We start from the raw sequence: 19790 nt of genomic DNA, 5'->3' as shown, positions 1-19790 counted from the left end.
CCCGCCACGTTGGGCGTCGGAATGGTTCCGATGCCATTAGCTTTGTGTGTGGGCCAAGGGTAGGTTGCCAGTCTTGGCAGCAGGCCAGGAAGTCTGGCTGCAGGTGAATCTCCATTGTTCAGTCCAGGAGTTCCTCTGGTGCGTTTTGTCACCGGTCCCTACAAGCTGCTTTTGTTGGAGGTCGTCCCATTTGGCCAAGGGCCGTTCCCTTGTGGAAGATCTCAGGGACCACATTTCCCCTTGAGGGTGAATCCATTGTGTGGAAGCGAATGCACCAGGAGTGGTTTGGTTCCCCAGAGGGCAGTGGCTCTTACGCTGAGTAATCCCAGTTCCCCTGAGGGTGTCTCAGCAGTTCAGGATGACATCCTTATGCTGTGTCGGCGGGGAGGTGGCTCAGGCAGGAAAGTTCAAGGCCCATACCGGGGGGTTGATGGACGGCCGTGCTCTTTGTGCTGATGCCCGTGTGCTCTGAAGGCATCTGTGCCACGATGCATTCACGTTTGGCTGTGGACACACAGACATGATGGACTGCAAATGAAATGTTGAGGGGAGATATAGCGCACATCGGTGGGCGGTATCACCCTTTGCCTCTGTGCGCCCGTTCACTTTTCTCAAACATCCCTGTGTTCTGTCACCCTGAGGCATGTGGTGGAGTGCCAGGGAACAAACACCTGCAGCAGCATTGGGCCCTCTGTGTAGTCCATGATACCTGGCGAAGTGAGGAGAGTGCGGCAAGGTGAGGCAAGTCAAGGCAAAAGAGTCTCAGCGTGGTTTTGGCATGAAGTCCTTGAGGATCCTCGTAGGAACCTTGTGGTGGTGAGTGGAACTTCTTTGCAGAAACCTAGATGTTTGGCCACGGGGACTTGTGCACTGAGACTACACCCTCACCTTCTTGGCTCTTGCAGGGGAACCCCAGATCTGATGCCATGATCCTTAGCTCCATTTGCAGCCCCGTGGGTCGCCTCTGGCCACTCCTGACTGCTGACATGATTGAGATCGGTGGCTGCCCCGCGCTGGAGCCTGCGACTTTGAACGTGCAGCCTTTGAGCAGGTGGATTGATGATGACTCCCATAAATGCACTGCTTGGAACTCTGAACAAATGAATGGGTCTCAGGTTTCTCCGCGGTCATGTCACTGACGGGCCTGGGGGCGAAAATACAAGGCGCCAGGGCAAGTAACCCAGTTGCTGCAAGGGTATGCCCTGCCAGTTTGGGCATTGGAATATCTCCGATGCCAATAGCTTTCTGTGTGATCCAAGGGCATCGCCTCTGGCTCGACAAGGTTCCTGGTAGGAACCTTGTGGGGGTAAACGGAACTTCTTTGAAGAAACCTAGAAGTTTGGCCACGGGGACTTGTGCCGCGAGACTACACCGTCACATTCTGGGCTCTTCCTGGGGCACCCGAGCTCCGATGCCCTGAGACGTGGGTGCACTTCCTTCCCCGTGGCTCGAGTCTGGCCGCTCCCTACTGCTGAGAGGATTGAGCTTGCTGACAGTCCGCGACTTTGCACGTCCAGCCTTTGAGCAGGAGCGTGGATCAGTGATGACTCCCATAAATGCATTCCTTGGAAATCTAAACAAAATGAATGAGCAATACCTACCGTCTTCTCATCCTAACTGAGGTCCAGCACGTGGCTCCCAAAGGAAAATTAGGGAGAGGTCCATGTTGCATTTGCTACTGTGGGCGTGCGCAGCAACATTGTTCAAGTGGAGGGTGGCGGGCTTCTCGTGCAGAAAGAGCCATGTGGAAAGGAGTCTGGGATGTCCATCTACGTGGGAAGGCTAAGGACAACTTGACGTCTCTGGGCACCTGAGTCTAGCCAGAACTGCTATCCCCTGCCGCGGTCAGCGTGCGGGTGCGAAAGGAAGCGTGAGCCACTGGTACTCCTCTGGCTTGCCATTGAGATCTACAGGCCACCCTCAAGCTCAGGTCGTTGCCTTGTTCCCGCAAGGAAACAGAAGTCTCTGCACTCAGGGTCAGAGAAGGAGTCCTGGCCAGGCCAGGCGTCTATGTCAGGTTCAGCTTGGGAGGTGGGATATAGTTCAGGTTTGCCCTGATGGTCGGGGGAAATCAAATGGGCCACTGTCCCCGGGATTTGGGCGACGCTGATGCCACCTCCTTGGGTTGTGTCCTGCTTGTGTGTTGTGTGTGGAGAGTTTGGAAAATGCCTTAGGCAAATCCAGGGGATATCAAGCTACTTAGGTGAGGGGTGGATTCGTTTGGATCCTGGTGGAGAGAGCAAGGCAAGGCGAGCGGGAAATACACGGGAGAGTGTTGGCTAAGCCCACAGGCTTACTGTTGGGTGGATAGATCGGTATGGGTGGATATGTCGGTGGACATAGGGTTCCCGGAACTCTTTTGGGATATCTTCAGGAGCATTTGGAGCCCCGTGTAGGGAAGGAATACAGGTGCACATTCGTGGACCATCCCAACCTTTTCCTCTCCTTTCTCAATGTGCTTCACGGCGGGTCCTTGTTCCAGCGAATGGTGCCTTCACGGCACAGTATGGTGTTTTCTCACTGGGACCGATTTGGAGCCGTTGGGATGTTTTGTCCCTGTGTGGCCTCATTGCCCCTATGTTGAGGATGTTAAGGTGTTCCTTAGGACAGCCCAGCGTCATTGCTATACCAGGTCGGCATAGCATTCCCTGAGGTTTGGAGCTCTTCCTGGAGGTCTATGAGCCCAACCATGCAGAAAGAAGGGAGTCGGCCGCCAAGGAAACGCTACAGGTTTAAGGGCTGGAGTGAATGTGTGCTGCAGGGGTCATTTTGTCCTGCCACCTTCTGGTGCTGCGAGCCTGTGATCTCCAGCATGCATGGCTTCAAGCCAGAGAAGCCATGCCGGTTCAAGGGTCCAGGATGTTGGGTGCGTTCTCTCATTGCACGGCTGTGGGTGACACGTTGGTTCTGGAGGACCTGGGTCTCATGGTTTCTCCAAGGTCTTGTCCTTGAAGGGGAGAATGCGAATGTGCAAGGTGCTACGATAAGTTACCCAGTTGCTGCAAGTGTTTGGCCCGCCATTTTGGGCATTGGAATGGCTCCCTTGCCATTAGCTTTGGTTGCGGTCCTAGGGAAGTTCCTCTGGCTTGGCAGGAGACCAGGAAGTATGCCTGCTGGTGAGTCTCCCTTGATCAGTCCAGGGGTTCTTCAGGTGCCCTTTGTCACGCGTCCCTACGAGCCGCTTTTGATGGAGGTTGTCTGATTCAGCCAAGGGCCCTTCCCTTATGGAAGATCTCTCCCCTTGAGGGCGTGTCCACTGTGCTTAATCATAAGGGCCAAACGCGTGTTTGTTCCCATAGAGGGCACTTGCTCTTAGGCTGAGGGGGCACAGTTGTCCTGAGGGTGTCTCAGGGGATCAGGAAGACATCCTTTTGCTGTGATGGAGGGCAGATTGCTCAGGAGAGGAATTTCAGGGCCTGAGACCAGGGGGTTGTTGGTCGGTGGCACTCTTTGTCCTGATGGCCGCACGCTCTGAAGGCGCCAGTGCCACGATGCTTTCACGTTTGCCTGCGGACACACAGGCAAGATGGACAGTAAATGAAATGTTGAGGAGAGATAGAACACACAATGCTGGGTGGTATCGCCCTTTCCCTCGGTGCGCCTGTGCACCCTCCTCAAGCATGCGTGTGTTCTCTCACCCCGAGCCAGGTGGAATGCCAGGGAAGGAATGCCAGCAGCAGCCTGGGGCCATCCGTATAATCCCTGATACCCGTTGAAGTGAGGACGGTGTGGCAAGGCGAGGCCAGCCGAAGGAGTCTCAGAGGGGTGTTGGCGTGCATTCCATGAGGATCCTGCTTTAACCCTTGTTGCGGTAAGCGACACTTCTTTGCTAAACCTAAAGGTTTGGTGATGGGAACGTGTGCACCGGGGCTACACCCTCACCTTCTGGTCTTTTCTCGGGGAACACGAGCTTTGATGCCCTGAGAACTGGCTGCATTTCCTGACCCGTGGCTCGGCTCTGCTGGCCACTTCCGTACGCTGATATGATTCAGCTCGCTGGCCGTCCCATGGTGGAATCTGCAACTTTGCATGTCCACCGTTTGAGCATGTGCTTGGATCGATGATGACTCCCACAAATGCATTCCTTGGAAATCTGAACAAAATGAGTGAGAAATCCCTACCGTCTCCTCGTTGGAACTGAGGTCCAGCACGTGGCTCCCAAAAGGAAAGTAGGGAGAGGTTCACGTTGCATTTGCGGCCGTGGGTGTCTACAGCCACGTTGTTCAAGTTGAGGGTTGTGGTCATCTCCTGGGGAGAAGAGCCATTGGGAAAGGAGCCTGGGATGCCAATCCAGGTGGGAAGGCTTGGGACAGCGTGCCGTCTCTGGGTTCCTTGGTCTAGCCAGGACTGCTGTCCCCTGCCACGGTTCAGCATGCAGGTAGGAGAGGAAGCGTGAGCCATTGCTCGTCCTGCCACCTGCACTTGAGTTCTACAGGCTGCCCCCACCTGCTGGTCATTGCCTTGTGGCCTCAAAGAAACAGAGGTCTGTAGGCTCAGGGTCAGAACAGGATTCCAGGCCTAGGGCAGGCTTCTTTGTCATGTTCTGCTTGGGAGACCAGATGCAGTTTAGGTTTCTCCTGATGAGGGGAGAAATCAAATGGGCCACTGTTCCTGGGAGTTTGGCCAATCTGATGGCTCCTCCTCGGGTTGTGTCCTGCTTGTGTGTGCTGTGTGAAGGGGCTGGAAAATGCCTTAGTCAAACTTGGTCACGGCAAGCTGCTTTGGTGAGGGGTGGCTCTGGCATCTTGCCGTGACACGTTGGGATCCCGGTGGAGAGAGAGTAAGGCAAGGCGAGTGAAAGAGACACGTGAGATGGCTGGCTAAGCCCACAGGTTTACTGGTGGGTGGATAGATCGACGGTGGCCATGGGGTTCCCGGAACACATTTGGGATTCCCTCAGGAGCATCTGGAGGCACGTGTAGGGAGGGAATACGGGAGCACATTTGTGGACTGTCCCGCCTCTTTCCTCTCCCTGGTCGATTTGCTTCATGGCGGGTTCTTGTGCCAGCGAATGGTTGCCTTCATGGCACAGTATGGTGTCTCCTCATGGGGGCCGATTTGGAGGCCTTGGGGTGTTTTGTCCCTGTCTGACCACGTTCCCCCTGTGTTGAAGATGTGAAGGTGTTCCTGAGGACAGCCAGGCATCGTTTCTATACCCGGCCCACATAGCGTTCCCTGAGGATTGGAGCTCTACCCGGAGGTCATTGGGTGCAACCGTGCAGAAACAAGGGAGTTGGCTGCCAAGGAAAGGCTGCAGGTTTAAGGGCAGGAGAGGATGTGTGGTGTGGGTGTCATTTTTCCTGCCACCCGCTGGTGCGTCGAGACTGTGGTAACCGGCGAGCCTGGCCACAGGCTAGACAAGTCATACCGGTTCAAGTGTCTAGGCTGTTGTCTGGGTTCTGTCGTTGCATGGCTGTGGGTAACAAGTTGCTTGTAGAGGACCTGGGCCTCAGGGTTTCCCCAATGTCACGTCACTGATGGGCCCAGAGGGTGAAAGTACCAGACACCACTGCAAGTTACACAATTGCTGCAAGGGTTTGCCCCGCCACGTTGGGCGTCGGAATGGTTCCGATGCCATTAGCTTTGTGTGTGGGCCAAGGGTAGGTTGCCAGTCTTGGCAGCAGGCCAGGAAGTCTGGCTGCAGGTGAATCTCCATTGTTCAGTCCAGGAGTTCCTCTGGTGCGTTTTGTCACCGGTCCCTACAAGCTGCTTTTGTTGGAGGTCGTCCCATTTGGCCAAGGGCCGTTCCCTTGTGGAAGATCTCAGGGACCACATTTCCCCTTGAGGGTGAATCCATTGTGTGGAAGCGAATGCACCAGGAGTGGTTTGGTTCCCCAGAGGGCAGTGGCTCTTACGCTGAGTAATCCCAGTTCCCCTGAGGGTGTCTCAGCAGTTCAGGATGACATCCTTATGCTGTGTCGGCGGGGAGGTGGCTCAGGCAGGAAAGTTCAAGGCCCATACCGGGGGGTTGATGGACGGCCGTGCTCTTTGTGCTGATGCCCGTGTGCTCTGAAGGCATCTGTGCCACGATGCATTCACGTTTGGCTGTGGACACACAGACATGATGGACTGCAAATGAAATGTTGAGGGGAGATATAGCGCACATCGGTGGGCGGTATCACCCTTTGCCTCTGTGCGCCCGTTCACTTTTCTCAAACATCCCTGTGTTCTGTCACCCTGAGGCATGTGGTGGAGTGCCAGGGAACAAACACCTGCAGCAGCATTGGGCCCTCTGTGTAGTCCATGATACCTGGCGAAGTGAGGAGAGTGCGGCAAGGTGAGGCAAGTCAAGGCAAAAGAGTCTCAGCGTGGTTTTGGCATGAAGTCCTTGAGGATCCTCGTAGGAACCTTGTGGTGGTGAGTGGAACTTCTTTGCAGAAACCTAGATGTTTGGCCACGGGGACTTGTGCACTGAGACTACACCCTCACCTTCTTGGCTCTTGCAGGGGAACCCCAGATCTGATGCCATGATCCTTAGCTCCATTTGCAGCCCCGTGGGTCGCCTCTGGCCACTCCTGACTGCTGACATGATTGAGATCGGTGGCTGCCCCGCGGTGGAGCCTGCGACTTTGAACGTGCAGCCTTTGAGCAGGTGGATTGATGATGACTCCCATAAATGCACTGCTTGGAACTCTGAACAAATGAATGGGTCTCAGGTTTCTCCGCGGTCATGTCACTGACGGGCCTGGGGGCGAAAATACAAGGCGCCAGGGCAAGTAACCCAGTTGCTGCAAGGGTATGCCCTGCCAGTTTGGGCATTGGAATATCTCCGATGCCAATAGCTTTCTGTGTGATCCAAGGGCATCGCCTCTGGCTCGACAAGGTTCCTGGTAGGAACCTTGTGGGGGTAAACGGAACTTCTTTGAAGAAACCTAGAAGTTTGGCCACGGGGACTTGTGCCGCGAGACTACACCGTCACATTCTGGGCTCTTCCTGGGGCACCCGAGCTCCGATGCCCTGAGACGTGGGTGCACTTCCTTCCCCGTGGCTCGAGTCTGGCCGCTCCCTACTGCTGAGAGGATTGAGCTTGCTGACAGTCCGCGACTTTGCACGTCCAGCCTTTGAGCAGGAGCGTGGATCAGTGATGACTCCCATAAATGCATTCCTTGGAAATCTAAACAAAATGAATGAGCAATACCTACCGTCTTCTCATCCTAACTGAGGTCCAGCACGTGGCTCCCAAAGGAAAATTAGGGAGAGGTCCATGTTGCATTTGCTACTGTGGGCGTGCGCAGCAACATTGTTCAAGTGGAGGGTGGCGGGCTTCTCGTGCAGAAAGAGCCATGTGGAAAGGAGCCTGGGATGTCCATCTACGTGGGAAGGCTAAGGACAACTTGACGTCTCTGGGCACCTGAGTCTAGCCAGAACTGCTATCCCCTGCCGCGGTCAGCGTGCGGGTGCGAAAGGAAGCGTGAGCCACTGGTACTCCTCTGGCTTGCCATTGAGATCTACAGGCCACCCTCAAGCTCAGGTCGTTGCCTTGTTCCCGCAAGGAAACAGAAGTCTCTGCACTCAGGGTCAGAGAAGGAGTCCTGGCCAGGCCAGGCGTCTATGTCAGGTTCAGCTTGGGAGGTGGGATATAGTTCAGGTTTGCCCTGATGGTCGGGGGAAATCAAATGGGCCACTGTCCCCGGGATTTGGGCGACGCTGATGCCACCTCCTTGGGTTGTGTCCTGCTTGTGTGTTGTGTGTGGAGAGTTTGGAAAATGCCTTAGGCAAATCCAGGGGATATCAAGCTACTTAGGTGAGGGGTGGATTCGTTTGGATCCTGGTGGAGAGAGCAAGGCAAGGCGAGCGGGAAATACACGGGAGAGTGTTGGCTAAGCCCACAGGCTTACTGTTGGGTGGATAGATCGGTATGGGTGGATATGTCGGTGGACATAGGGTTCCCGGAACTCTTTTGGGATATCTTCAGGAGCATTTGGAGCCCCGTGTAGGGAAGGAATACAGGTGCACATTCGTGGACCATCCCAACCTTTTCCTCTCCTTTCTCAATGTGCTTCACGGCGGGTCCTTGTTCCAGCGAATGGTGCCTTCACGGCACAGTATGGTGTTTTCTCACTGGGACCGATTTGGAGCCGTTGGGATGTTTTGTCCCTGTGTGGCCTCATTGCCCCTATGTTGAGGATGTTAAGGTGTTCCTTAGGACAGCCCAGCGTCATTGCTATACCAGGTCGGCATAGCATTCCCTGAGGTTTGGAGCTCTTCCCGGAGGTCTTTGAGCCCAACCATGCAGAAAGAAGGGAGTCGGCCGCCAAGGAAACGCTACAGGTTTAAGGGCTGGAGTGAATGTGTGCTGCAGGGGTCATTTTGTCCTGCCACCTTCTGGTGCTGCGAGCCTGTGATCTCCAGCATGCATGGCTTCAAGCCAGAGAAGCCATGCCGGTTCAAGGGTCCAGGATGTTGGGTGCGTTCTCTCATTGCACGGCTGTGGGTGACACGTTGGTTCTGGAGGACCTGGGTCTCATGGTTTCTCCAAGGTCTTGTCCTTGAAGGGGAGAATGCGAATGTGCAAGGTGCTACGATAAGTTACCCAGTTGCTGCAAGTGTTTGGCCCGCCATTTTGGGCATTGGAATGGCTCCCTTGCCATTAGCTTTGGTTGCGGTCCTAGGGAAGTTCCTCTGGCTTGGCAGGAGACCAGGAAGTATGCCTGCTGGTGAGTCTCCCTTGATCAGTCCAGGGGTTCTTCAGGTGCCCTTTGTCACGGGTCCCTACGAGCCGCTTTTGATGGAGGTCGTCTTATTCAGCCAAGGGCCCTTCCCTTATGGAAGATCTCTCCCCTTGAGGGCGTGTCCACTGTGTTTAATCATAAGGGCCAAACGCGTGTTTGTTCCCATAGAGGGCACTTGCTCTTAGGCTGAGGGGGCACAGTTGTCCTGAGGGTGTCTCAGGGGATCAGGAAGACATCCTTTTGCTGTGATGGAGGGCAGATTGCTCAGGAGAGGAATTTCAGGGCCCGAGACCAGGGGGTTGTTGGTCGGTGGCACTCTTTGTCCTGATGGCCGCACGCTCTGAAGGCGCCAGTGCCACGATGCTTTCACGTTTGCCTGCGGACACACAGGCAAGATGGACAGTAAATGAAATGTTGAGGAGAGATAGAACACACAATGCTGGGTGGTATCGCCCTTTCCCTCGGTGCGCCTGTGCACCCTCCTCAAGCATGCGTGTGTTCTCTCACGCCGAGCCAGGTGGAATGCCAGGGAAGGAATGCCAGCAGCAGCCTGGGGCCATCCGTATAATCCCTGATACCCGTTGAAGTGAGGACGGTGTGGCAAGGCGAGGCCAGCCGAAGGAGTCTCAGAGGGGTGTTGGCGTGCATTCCATGAGGATCCTGCTTTAACCCTTGTTGCGGTAAGCGACACTTCTTTGCTAAACCTAAAGGTTTGGCGATGGGAACGTGTGCACCGGGGCTACACCCTCACCTTCTGGTCTTTTCTCGGGGAACACGAGCTTTGATGCCCTGAGAACTGGCTGCATTTCCTGACCCGTGGCTCGGCTCTGCTGGCCACTTCCGTACGCTGATATGATTCAGCTCGCTGGCCGTCCCATGGTGGAATCTGCAACTTTGCATGTCCACCGTTTGAGCATGTGCTTGGATCGATGATGACTCCCACAAATGCATTCCTTGGAAATCTGAACAAAATGAGTGAGAAATCCCTACCGTCTCCTCGTTGGAACTGAGGTCCAGCACGTGGCTCCCCAAAGGAAAGTAGGGAGAGGTTCACGTTGCATTTGCGGCCGTGGGTGTCTACAGCCACGTTGTTCAAGTTGAGGGTTGTGGTCATCTCCTGGGGAGAAGAGCCATTGGGAAAGGAGCCTGGGATGCCAATCCAGGTGGGAAGGCTTGGGACAGCGTGCCGTCTCTGGGTTCCTTGGTCTAGCCAGGACTGCTGTCCCCTGCCACGGTTCAGCATGCAGGTAGGAGAGGAAGCGTGAGCCATTGCTCGTCCTGCCACCTGCACTTGAGTTCTACAGGCTGCCCCCACCTGCTGGTCATTGCCTTGTGGCCTCAAAGAAACAGAAGTCTGTAGGCTCAGGGTCAGAACAGGATTCCAGGCCTAGGGCAGGCTTCTTTGTCATGTTCTGCTTGGGAGACCAGATGCAGTTTAGGTTTCTCCTGATGAGGGGAGAAATCAAATGGGCCACTGTTCCTGGGAGTTTGGCCAATCTGATGGCTCCTCCTCGGGTTGTGTCCTGCTTGTGTGTGCTGTGTGAAGGGGCTGGAAAATGCCTTAGTCAAACTTGGTCACGGCAAGCTGCTTTGGTGAGGGGTGGCTCTGGCATCTTGCCGTGACACGTTGGGATCCCGGTGGAGAGAGAGTAAGGCAAGGCGAGTGAAAGAGACACGTGAGATGGCTGGCTAAGCCCACAGGTTTACTGGTGGGTGGATAGATCGACGGTGGCCATGGGGTTCCCGGAACACATTTGGGATTCCCTCAGGAGCATCTGGAGGCACGTGTAGGGAGGGAATACGGGAGCACATTTGTGGACTGTCCCGCCTCTTTCCTCTCCCTGGTCGATTTGCTTCATGGCGGGTTCTTGTGCCAGCGAATGGTTGCCTTCATGGCACAGTATGGTGTCTCCTCATGGGGGCCGATTTGGAGGCCTTGGGGTGTTTTGTCCCTGTCTGACCACGTTCCCCCTGTGTTGAAGATGTGAAGGTGTTCCTGAGGACAGCCAGGCATCGTTTCTATACCCGGCCCACATAGCGTCCCCTGAGGATTAGAGCTCTACCCGGAGGTCATTGGGTGCAACCGTGCAGAAACAAGGGAGTTGGCTGCCAAGGAAAGGCTGCAGGTTTAAGGGCAGGAGAGGATGTGTGGTGTGGGTGTCATTTTTCCTGCCACCCGCTGGTGCGTCGAGACTGTGGTAACCGCCGAGCCTGGCCACAGGCTAGACAAGTCATACCGGTTCAAGTGTCTAGGCTGTTGTCTGGGTTCTGTCGTTGCATGGCTGTGGGTAACAAGTTGCTTGTAGAGGACCTGGGCCTCAGGGTTTCCCCAATGTCACGTCACTGATGGGCCCAGAGGGTGAAAGTACCAGACACCACTGCAAGTTACACAATTGCTGCAAGGGTTTGCCCCGCCACGTTGGGCGTCGGAATGGTTCCGATGCCATTAGCTTTGTGTGTGGGCCAAGGGTAGGTTGCCAGTCTTGGCAGCAGGCCAGGAAGTCTGGCTGCAGGTGAATCTCCATTGTTCAGTCCAGGAGTTCCTCTGGTGCGTTTTGTCACCGGTCCCTACAAGCTGCTTTTGTTGGAGGTCGTCCCATTTGGCCAAGGGCCGTTCCCTTGTGGAAGATCTCAGGGACCACATTTCCCCTTGAGGGTGAATCCATTGTGTGGAAGCGTATGCGCCAGGAGTGGTTTGGTTCCCCAGAGGGCAGTGGCTCTTACGCTGAGTAATCCCAGTTCCCCTGAGGGTGTCTCAGCAGTTCAGGATGACATCCTTATGCTGTGTCGGCGGGGAGGTGGCTCAGGCAGGAAAGTTCAAGGCCCATACCGGGGGGTTGATGGACGGCCGTGCTCTTTGTGCTGATGCCCGTGCGCTCTGAAGGCATCTGTGCCACGATGCATTCACGTTTGGCTGTGGACACACAGACATGATGGACTGCAAATGAAATGTTGAGGGGAGATATAGCGCACATCGGTGGGCGGTATCACCCTTTGCCTCTGTGCGCCCGTTCACTTTTCTCAAACATCCCTGTGTTCTGTCACCCTGAGGCATGTGGTGGAGTGCCAGGGAACAAACACCTGCAGCAGCATTGGGCCCTCTGTGTAGTCCATGATACCTGGCGAAGTGAGGAGAGTGCGGCAAGGTGAGGCAAGTCAAGGCAAAAGAGTCTCAGCGTGGTTTTGGCATGAAGTCCTTGAGGATCCTCGTAGGAACCTTGTGGTGGTGAGTGGAACTTCTTTGCAGAAACCTAGATGTTTGGCCACGGGGACTTGTGCACTGAGACTACACCCTCACCTTCTTGGCTCTTGCAGGGGAACCCCAGATCTGATGCCATGATCCTTAGCTCCATTTGCAGCCCCGTGGGTCGCCTCTGGCCACTCCTGACTGCTGACATGATTGAGATCGGTGGCTGCCCCGCGGTGGAGCCTGCGACTTTGAACGTGCAGCCTTTGAGCAGGTGGATTGATGATGACTCCCATAAATGCACTGCTTGGAACTCTGAACAAATGAATGGGTCTCAGGTTTCTCCGCGGTCATGTCACTGACGGGCCTGGGGGCGAAAATACAAGGCGCCAGGGCAAGTAACCCAGTTGCTGCAAGGGTATGCCCTGCCAGTTTGGGCATTGGAATATCTCCGATGCCAATAGCTTTCTGTGTGATCCAAGGGCATCGCCTCTGGCTCGACAAGGTTCCTGGTAGGAACCTTGTGGGGGTAAACGGAACTTCTTTGAAGAAACCTAGAAGTTTGGCCACGGGGACTTGTGCCGCGAGACTACACCGTCACATTCTGGGCTCTTCCTGGGGCACCCGAGCTCCGATGCCCTGAGACGTGGGTGCACTTCCTTCCCCGTGGCTCGAGTCTGGCCGCTCCCTACTGCTGAGAGGATTGAGCTTGCTGACAGTCCGCGACTTTGCACGTCCAGCCTTTGAGCAGGAGCGTGGATCAGTGATGACTCCCATAAATGCATTCCTTGGAAATCTAAACAAAATGAATGAGCAATACCTACCGTCTTCTCATCCTAACTGAGGTCCAGCACGTGGCTCCCAAAGGAAAATTAGGGAGAGGTCCATGTTGCATTTGCTACTGTGGGCGTGCGCAGCAACATTGTTCAAGTGGAGGGTGGCGGGCTTCTCGTGCAGAAAGAGCCATGTGGAAAGGAGCCTGGGATGTCCATCTACGTGGGAAGGCTAAGGACAACTTGACGTCTCTGGGCACCTGAGTCTAGCCAGAACTGCTATCCCCTGCCGCGGTCAGCGTGCGGGTGCGAAAGGAAGCGTGAGCCACTGGTACTCCTCTGGCTTGCCATTGAGATCTACAGGCCACCCTCAAGCTCAGGTCGTTGCCTTGTTCCCGCAAGGAAACAGAAGTCTCTGCACTCAGGGTCAGAGAAGGAGTCCTGGCCAGGCCAGGCGTCTATGTCAGGTTCAGCTTGGGAGGTGGGATATAGTTCAGGTTTGCCCTGATGGTCGGGGGAAATCAAATGGGCCACTGTCCCCGGGATTTGGGCGACGCTGATGCCACCTCCTTGGGTTGTGTCCTGCTTGTGTGTTGTGTGTGGAGAGTTTGGAAAATGCCTTAGGCAAATCCAGGGGATATCAAGCTACTTAGGTGAGGGGTGGATTCGTTTGGATCCTGGTGGAGAGAGCAAGGCAAGGCGAGCGGGAAATACACGGGAGAGTGTTGGCTAAGCCCACAGGCTTACTGTTGGGTGGATAGATCGGTATGGGTGGATATGTCGGTGGACATAGGGTTCCCGGAACTCTTTTGGGATATCTTCAGGAGCATTTGGAGCCCCGTGTAGGGAAGGAATACAGGTGCACATTCGTGGACCATCCCAACCTTTTCCTCTCCTTTCTCAATGTGCTTCACGGCGGGTCCTTGTTCCAGCGAATGGTGCCTTCACGGCACAGTATGGTGTTTTCTCACTGGGACCGATTTGGAGCCGTTGGGATGTTTTGTCCCTGTGTGGCCTCATTGCCCCTATGTTGAGGATGTTAAGGTGTTCCTTAGGACAGCCCAGCGTCATTGCTATACCAGGTCGGCATAGCATTCCCTGAGGTTTGGAGCTCTTCCCGGAGGTCTTTGAGCCCAACCATGCAGAAAGAAGGGAGTCGGCCGCCAAGGAAACGCTACAGGTTTAAGGGCTGGAGTGAATGTGTGCTGCAGGGGTCATTTTGTCCTGCCACCTTCTGGTGCTGCGAGCCTGTGATCTCCAGCATGCATGGCTTCAAGCCAGAGAAGCCATGCCGGTTCAAGGGTCCAGGATGTTGGGTGCGTTCTCTCATTGCACGGCTGTGGGTGACACGTTGGTTCTGGAGGACCTGGGTCTCATGGTTTCTCCAAGGTCTTGTCCTTGAAGGGGAGAATGCGAATGTGCAAGGTGCTACGATAAGTTACCCAGTTGCTGCAAGTGTTTGGCCCGCCATTTTGGGCATTGGAATGGCTCCCTTGCCATTAGCTTTGGTTGCGGTCCTAGGGAAGTTCCTCTGGCTTGGCAGGAGACCAGGAAGTATGCCTGCTGGTGAGTCTCCCTTGATCAGTCCAGGGGTTCTTCAGGTGCCCTTTGTCACGGGTCCCTACGAGCCGCTTTTGATGGAGGTCGTCTTATTCAGCCAAGGGCCCTTCCCTTATGGAAGATCTCTCCCCTTGAGGGCGTGTCCACTGTGTTTAATCATAAGGGCCAAACGCGTGTTTGTTCCCATAGAGGGCACTTGCTCTTAGGCTGAGGGGGCACAGTTGTCCTGAGGGTGTCTCAGGGGATCAGGAAGACATCCTTTTGCTGTGATGGAGGGCAGATTGCTCAGGAGAGGAATTTCAGGGCCCGAGACCAGGGGGTTGTTGGTCGGTGGCACTCTTTGTCCTGATGGCCGCACGCTCTGAAGGCGCCAGTGCCACGATGCTTTCACGTTTGCCTGCGGACACACAGGCAAGATGGACAGTAAATGAAATGTTGAGGAGAGATAGAACACACAATGCTGGGTGGTATCGCCCTTTCCCTCGGTGCGCCTGTGCACCCTCCTCAAGCATGCGTGTGTTCTCTCACGCCGAGCCAGGTGGAATGCCAGGGAAGGAATGCCAGCAGCAGCCTGGGGCCATCCGTATAATCCCTGATACCCGTTGAAGTGAGGACGGTGTGGCAAGGCGAGGCCAGCCGAAGGAGTCTCAGAGGGGTGTTGGCGTGCATTCCATGAGGATCCTGCTTTAACCCTTGTTGCGGTAAGCGACACTTCTTTGCTAAACCTAAAGGTTTGGCGATGGGAACGTGTGCACCGGGGCTACACCCTCACCTTCTGGTCTTTTCTCGGGGAACACGAGCTTTGATGCCCTGAGAACTGGCTGCATTTCCTGACCCGTGGCTCGGCTCTGCTGGCCACTTCCGTACGCTGATATGATTCAGCTCGCTGGCCGTCCCATGGTGGAATCTGCAACTTTGCATGTCCACCGTTTGAGCATGTGCTTGGATCGATGATGACTCCCACAAATGCATTCCTTGGAAATCTGAACAAAATGAGTGAGAAATCCCTACCGTCTCCTCGTTGGAACTGAGGTCCAGCACGTGGCTCCCCAAAGGAAAGTAGGGAGAGGTTCACGTTGCATTTGCGGCCGTGGGTGTCTACAGCCACGTTGTTCAAGTTGAGGGTTGTGGTCATCTCCTGGGGAGAAGAGCCATTGGGAAAGGAGCCTGGGATGCCAATCCAGGTGGGAAGGCTTGGGACAGCGTGCCGTCTCTGGGTTCCTTGGTCTAGCCAGGACTGCTGTCCCCTGCCACGGTTCAGCATGCAGGTAGGAGAGGAAGCGTGAGCCATTGCTCGTCCTGCCACCTGCACTTGAGTTCTACAGGCTGCCCCCACCTGCTGGTCATTGCCTTGTGGCCTCAAAGAAACAGAAGTCTGTAGGCTCAGGGTCAGAACAGGATTCCAGGCCTAGGGCAGGCTTCTTTGTCATGTTCTGCTTGGGAGACCAGATGCAGTTTAGGTTTCTCCTGATGAGGGGAGAAATCAAATGGGCCACTGTTCCTGGGAGTTTGGCCAATCTGATGGCTCCTCCTCGGGTTGTGTCCTGCTTGTGTGTGCTGTGTGAAGGGGCTGGAAAATGCCTTAGTCAAACTTGGTCACGGCAAGCTGCTTTGGTGAGGGGTGGCTCTGGCATCTTGCCGTGACACGTTGGGATCCCGGTGGAGAGAGAGTAAGGCAAGGCGAGTGAAAGAGACACGTGAGATGGCTGGCTAAGCCCACAGGTTTACTGGTGGGTGGATAGATCGACGGTGGCCATGGGGTTCCCGGAACACATTTGGGATTCCCTCAGGAGCATCTGGAGGCACGTGTAGGGAGGGAATACGGGAGCACATTTGTGGACTGTCCCGCCTCTTTCCTCTCCCTGGTCGATTTGCTTCATGGCGGGTTCTTGTGCCAGCGAATGGTTGCCTTCATGGCACAGTATGGTGTCTCCTCATGGGGGCCGATTTGGAGGCCTTGGGGTGTTTTGTCCCTGTCTGACCACGTTCCCCCTGTGTTGAAGATGTGAAGGTGTTCCTGAGGACAGCCAGGCATCGTTTCTATACCCGGCCCACATAGCGTCCCCTGAGGATTAGAGCTCTACCCGGAGGTCATTGGGTGCAACCGTGCAGAAACAAGGGAGTTGGCTGCCAAGGAAAGGCTGCAGGTTTAAGGGCAGGAGAGGATGTGTGGTGTGGGTGTCATTTTTCCTGCCACCCGCTGGTGCGTCGAGACTGTGGTAACCGCCGAGCCTGGCCACAGGCTAGACAAGTCATACCGGTTCAAGTGTCTAGGCTGTTGTCTGGGTTCTGTCGTTGCATGGCTGTGGGTAACAAGTTGCTTGTAGAGGACCTGGGCCTCAGGGTTTCCCCAATGTCACGTCACTGATGGGCCCAGAGGGTGAAAGTACCAGACACCACTGCAAGTTACACAATTGCTGCAAGGGTTTGCCCCGCCACGTTGGGCGTCGGAATGGTTCCGATGCCATTAGCTTTGTGTGTGGGCCAAGGGTAGGTTGCCAGTCTTGGCAGCAGGCCAGGAAGTCTGGCTGCAGGTGAATCTCCATTGTTCAGTCCAGGAGTTCCTCTGGTGCGTTTTGTCACCGGTCCCTACAAGCTGCTTTTGTTGGAGGTCGTCCCATTTGGCCAAGGGCCGTTCCCTTGTGGAAGATCTCAGGGACCACATTTCCCCTTGAGGGTGAATCCATTGTGTGGAAGCGTATGCGCCAGGAGTGGTTTGGTTCCCCAGAGGGCAGTGGCTCTTACGCTGAGTAATCCCAGTTCCCCTGAGGGTGTCTCAGCAGTTCAGGATGACATCCTTATGCTGTGTCGGCGGGGAGGTGGCTCAGGCAGGAAAGTTCAAGGCCCATACCGGGGGGTTGATGGACGGCCGTGCTCTTTGTGCTGATGCCCGTGCGCTCTGAAGGCATCTGTGCCACGATGCATTCACGTTTGGCTGTGGACACACAGACATGATGGACTGCAAATGAAATGTTGAGGGGAGATATAGCGCACATCGGTGGGCGGTATCACCCTTTGCCTCTGTGCGCCCGTTCACTTTTCTCAAACATCCCTGTGTTCTGTCACCCTGAGGCATGTGGTGGAGTGCCAGGGAACAAACACCTGCAGCAGCATTGGGCCCTCTGTGTAGTCCATGATACCTGGCGAAGTGAGGAGAGTGCGGCAAGGTGAGGCAAGTCAAGGCAAAAGAGTCTCAGCGTGGTTTTGGTGTGAAGTCCTTGAGGATCCTCGTAGGAACCTTGTGGTGGTGAGTGGAACTTCTTTGCAGAAACCTAGATGTTTGGCCACGGGGACTTGTGCACTGAGACTACACCCTCACCTTCTTGGCTCTTGCAGGGGAACCCCAGATCTGATGCCATGATCCTTAGCTCCATTTGCAGCCCCGTGGGTCGCCTCTGGCCACTCCTGACTGCTGACATGATTGAGATCGGTGGCTGCCCCGCGCTGGAGCCTGCGACTTTGAACGTGCAGCCTTTGAGCAGGTGGATTGATGATGACTCCCATAAATGCAGTGCTTGGAACTCTGAACAAATGAATGGGTCTCAGCTTTCTCCGCGGTCATGTCACTGACGGGCCTGGGGGCGAAAATACAAGGCGCCAGGGCAAGTAACCCAGTTGCTGCAAGGGTATGCCCTGCCAGTTTGGGCATTGGAATATCTCCGATGCCAATAGCTTTCTGTGTGATCCAAGGGCATCGCCTCTGGCTCGACAAGGTTCCTGGTAGGAACCTTGTGGGGGTAAACGGAACTTCTTTGAAGAAACCTAGAAGTTTGGCCACGGGGACTTGTGCCGCGAGACTACACCGTCACATTCTGGGCTCTTCCTGGGGCACCCGAGCTCCGATGCCCTGAGACGTGGGTGCACTTCCTGCCCCGTGGCTCGAGTCTGGCCGCTCCCTACTGCTGAGAGGATTGAGCTTGCTGACAGTCCGCGACTTTGCACGTCCAGCCTTTGAGCAGGAGCGTGGATCAGTGAGGACTCCCATAAATGCATTCCTTGGAAATCTAAACAAAATGAATGAGCAATACCTACCGTCTTCTCATCCTAACTGAGGTCCAGCACGTGGCTCCCAAAGGAAAATTAGGGAGAGGTCCATGTTGCATTTGCTACTGTGGGCGTGCGCAGCAACATTGTTCAAGTGGAGGGTGGCGGGCTTCTCGTGCAGAAAGAGCCATGTGGAAAGGAGCCTGGGATGTCCATCTACGTGGGAAGGCTAAGGACAACTTGACGTCTCTGGGCACCTGAGTCTAGCCAGAACTGCTATCCCCTGCCGCGGTCAGCGTGTGGGTGCGAAAGGAAGCGTGAGCCACTGGTACTCCTCTGGCTTGCCATTGAGATCTACAGGCCACCCTCAAGCTCAGGTCGTTGCCTTGTTCCCGCAAGGAAACAGAAGTCTCTGCACTCAGGGTCAGAGAAGGAGTCCTGGCCAGGCCAGGCGTCTATGTCAGGTTCAGCTTGGGAGGTGGGATATAGTTCAGGTTTGCCCTGATGGTCGGGGGAAATCAAATGGGCCACTGTCCCCGGGATTTGGGCGACGCTGATGGCGCCTCCTTGGGTTGTGTCCTGCTTGTGTGTTGTGTGTGGAGAGTTTGCAAAGTGCCTTAGGCACATCCAGGGGATATCAAGCTACTTAGGTGAGGGGTGGATTCGTTTGGATCCTGGTGGAGAGAGCAAGGCAAGGCGAGTGGGAAATACACGGGAGAGTGTTGGCTAAGCCCACAGGCTTACTGTTGGGTGGATAGATCGGTATGGGTGGATATGTCGGTGGACATAGGGTTCCCGGAACTCTTTTGGGATATCTTCAGGAGCACTTGGAGCCCCGTGTAGGGAAGGAATACAGGTGCACATTCGTGGACCATCCCAACCTTTTCCTCTCCTTTCTCAATGTGCTTCACGGCGGGTCCTTGTTCCAGCGAATGGTGCCTTCACGGCACAGTATGGTGTTTTCTCACTGGGACCGATTTGGAGCCGTTGGGATGTTTTGTCCCTGTGTGGCCTCATTGCCCCTATGTTGAGGATGTTAAGGTGTTCCTTAGGACAGCCCAGCGTCATTGCTATACCAGGTCGGCATAGCATTCCCTGAGGTTTGGAGCTCTTCCCGGAGGTCTTTGGGCCCAACCATGCAGAAAGAAGGGAGTCGGCCGCCAAGGCAACGCTACAGGTTTAAGGGCTGGAGTGAATGTGTGCTGCAGGGGTCATTTTGTCCTGCCACCTTCTGGTGCTGCGAGCCTGTGATCTCCAGCATGCATGGCTTCAAGCCAGAGAAGCCATGCCTGTTCAAGGGTCCAGGATGTTGGGTGTGTTCTCTCATTGCACGGCTGTGGGTGACACGTTGGTTCTGGAGGACCTGGGTCTCATGGTTTCTCCAAGGTCTTGTCCTTGAAGGGGAGAATGCGAATGTGCAAGGTGCTACGATAAGTTACCCAGTTGCTGCAAGTGTTTGGCCCGCCATTTTGGGCATTGGAATGGCTCCCTTGCCATTAGCTTTGGTTGCGGTCCTAGGGAAGTTCCTCTGGCTTGGCAGGAGACCAGGAAGTATGCCTGCTGGTGAGTCTCCCTTGATCAGTCCAGGGGTTCTTCAGGTGCCCTTTGTCACGG

The 19790-nt window shown here is 55.2% G+C and overlaps 11 non-coding genes across 11 annotated transcripts; all 11 read left to right on the top strand.

The window, feature by feature from the left end:
* Positions 1–1053: 1053 nt before the first annotated feature.
* LOC132361220 (small nucleolar RNA SNORD116) lies at positions 1054–1145 on the top strand. The gene has a single exon (XR_009501527.1). It is a non-coding gene; the product is annotated as a small nucleolar RNA SNORD116 (small nucleolar RNA).
* Positions 1146–1534: 389 nt separating this feature from the next.
* Positions 1535–1626, top strand: LOC132361845 (small nucleolar RNA SNORD116). The gene has a single exon (XR_009502111.1). It is a non-coding gene; the product is annotated as a small nucleolar RNA SNORD116 (small nucleolar RNA).
* A 2428-nt stretch (positions 1627–4054) lies between these two features.
* On the top strand, positions 4055–4146 carry LOC132361507 (small nucleolar RNA SNORD116). Its single transcript, XR_009501792.1, has one exon. It is a non-coding gene; the product is annotated as a small nucleolar RNA SNORD116 (small nucleolar RNA).
* Positions 4147–6594: 2448 nt separating this feature from the next.
* LOC132361218 (small nucleolar RNA SNORD116) lies at positions 6595–6686 on the top strand. Its single transcript, XR_009501524.1, has one exon. It is a non-coding gene; the product is annotated as a small nucleolar RNA SNORD116 (small nucleolar RNA).
* A 389-nt stretch (positions 6687–7075) lies between these two features.
* Positions 7076–7167, top strand: LOC132361844 (small nucleolar RNA SNORD116). The gene has a single exon (XR_009502110.1). It is a non-coding gene; the product is annotated as a small nucleolar RNA SNORD116 (small nucleolar RNA).
* A 2428-nt stretch (positions 7168–9595) lies between these two features.
* On the top strand, positions 9596–9687 carry LOC132361506 (small nucleolar RNA SNORD116). The gene has a single exon (XR_009501791.1). It is a non-coding gene; the product is annotated as a small nucleolar RNA SNORD116 (small nucleolar RNA).
* A 2448-nt stretch (positions 9688–12135) lies between these two features.
* LOC132361217 (small nucleolar RNA SNORD116) lies at positions 12136–12227 on the top strand. The gene has a single exon (XR_009501523.1). It is a non-coding gene; the product is annotated as a small nucleolar RNA SNORD116 (small nucleolar RNA).
* A 389-nt stretch (positions 12228–12616) lies between these two features.
* Positions 12617–12708, top strand: LOC132361843 (small nucleolar RNA SNORD116). The gene has a single exon (XR_009502109.1). It is a non-coding gene; the product is annotated as a small nucleolar RNA SNORD116 (small nucleolar RNA).
* Positions 12709–15136: 2428 nt separating this feature from the next.
* LOC132361505 (small nucleolar RNA SNORD116) lies at positions 15137–15228 on the top strand. Its single transcript, XR_009501790.1, has one exon. It is a non-coding gene; the product is annotated as a small nucleolar RNA SNORD116 (small nucleolar RNA).
* Positions 15229–17676: 2448 nt separating this feature from the next.
* Positions 17677–17768, top strand: LOC132361205 (small nucleolar RNA SNORD116). Its single transcript, XR_009501512.1, has one exon. It is a non-coding gene; the product is annotated as a small nucleolar RNA SNORD116 (small nucleolar RNA).
* A 389-nt stretch (positions 17769–18157) lies between these two features.
* LOC132361923 (small nucleolar RNA SNORD116) lies at positions 18158–18249 on the top strand. Its single transcript, XR_009502186.1, has one exon. It is a non-coding gene; the product is annotated as a small nucleolar RNA SNORD116 (small nucleolar RNA).
* Positions 18250–19790: the final 1541 nt, after the last annotated feature.

Source organism: Balaenoptera ricei, chromosome 2, assembly GCF_028023285.1.
Source record: "Balaenoptera ricei isolate mBalRic1 chromosome 2, mBalRic1.hap2, whole genome shotgun sequence".
Taxonomy (NCBI): Eukaryota; Metazoa; Chordata; class Mammalia; order Artiodactyla; family Balaenopteridae; genus Balaenoptera; species Balaenoptera ricei.
This window is presented reverse-complemented; position numbering and strand designations above follow the sequence as displayed.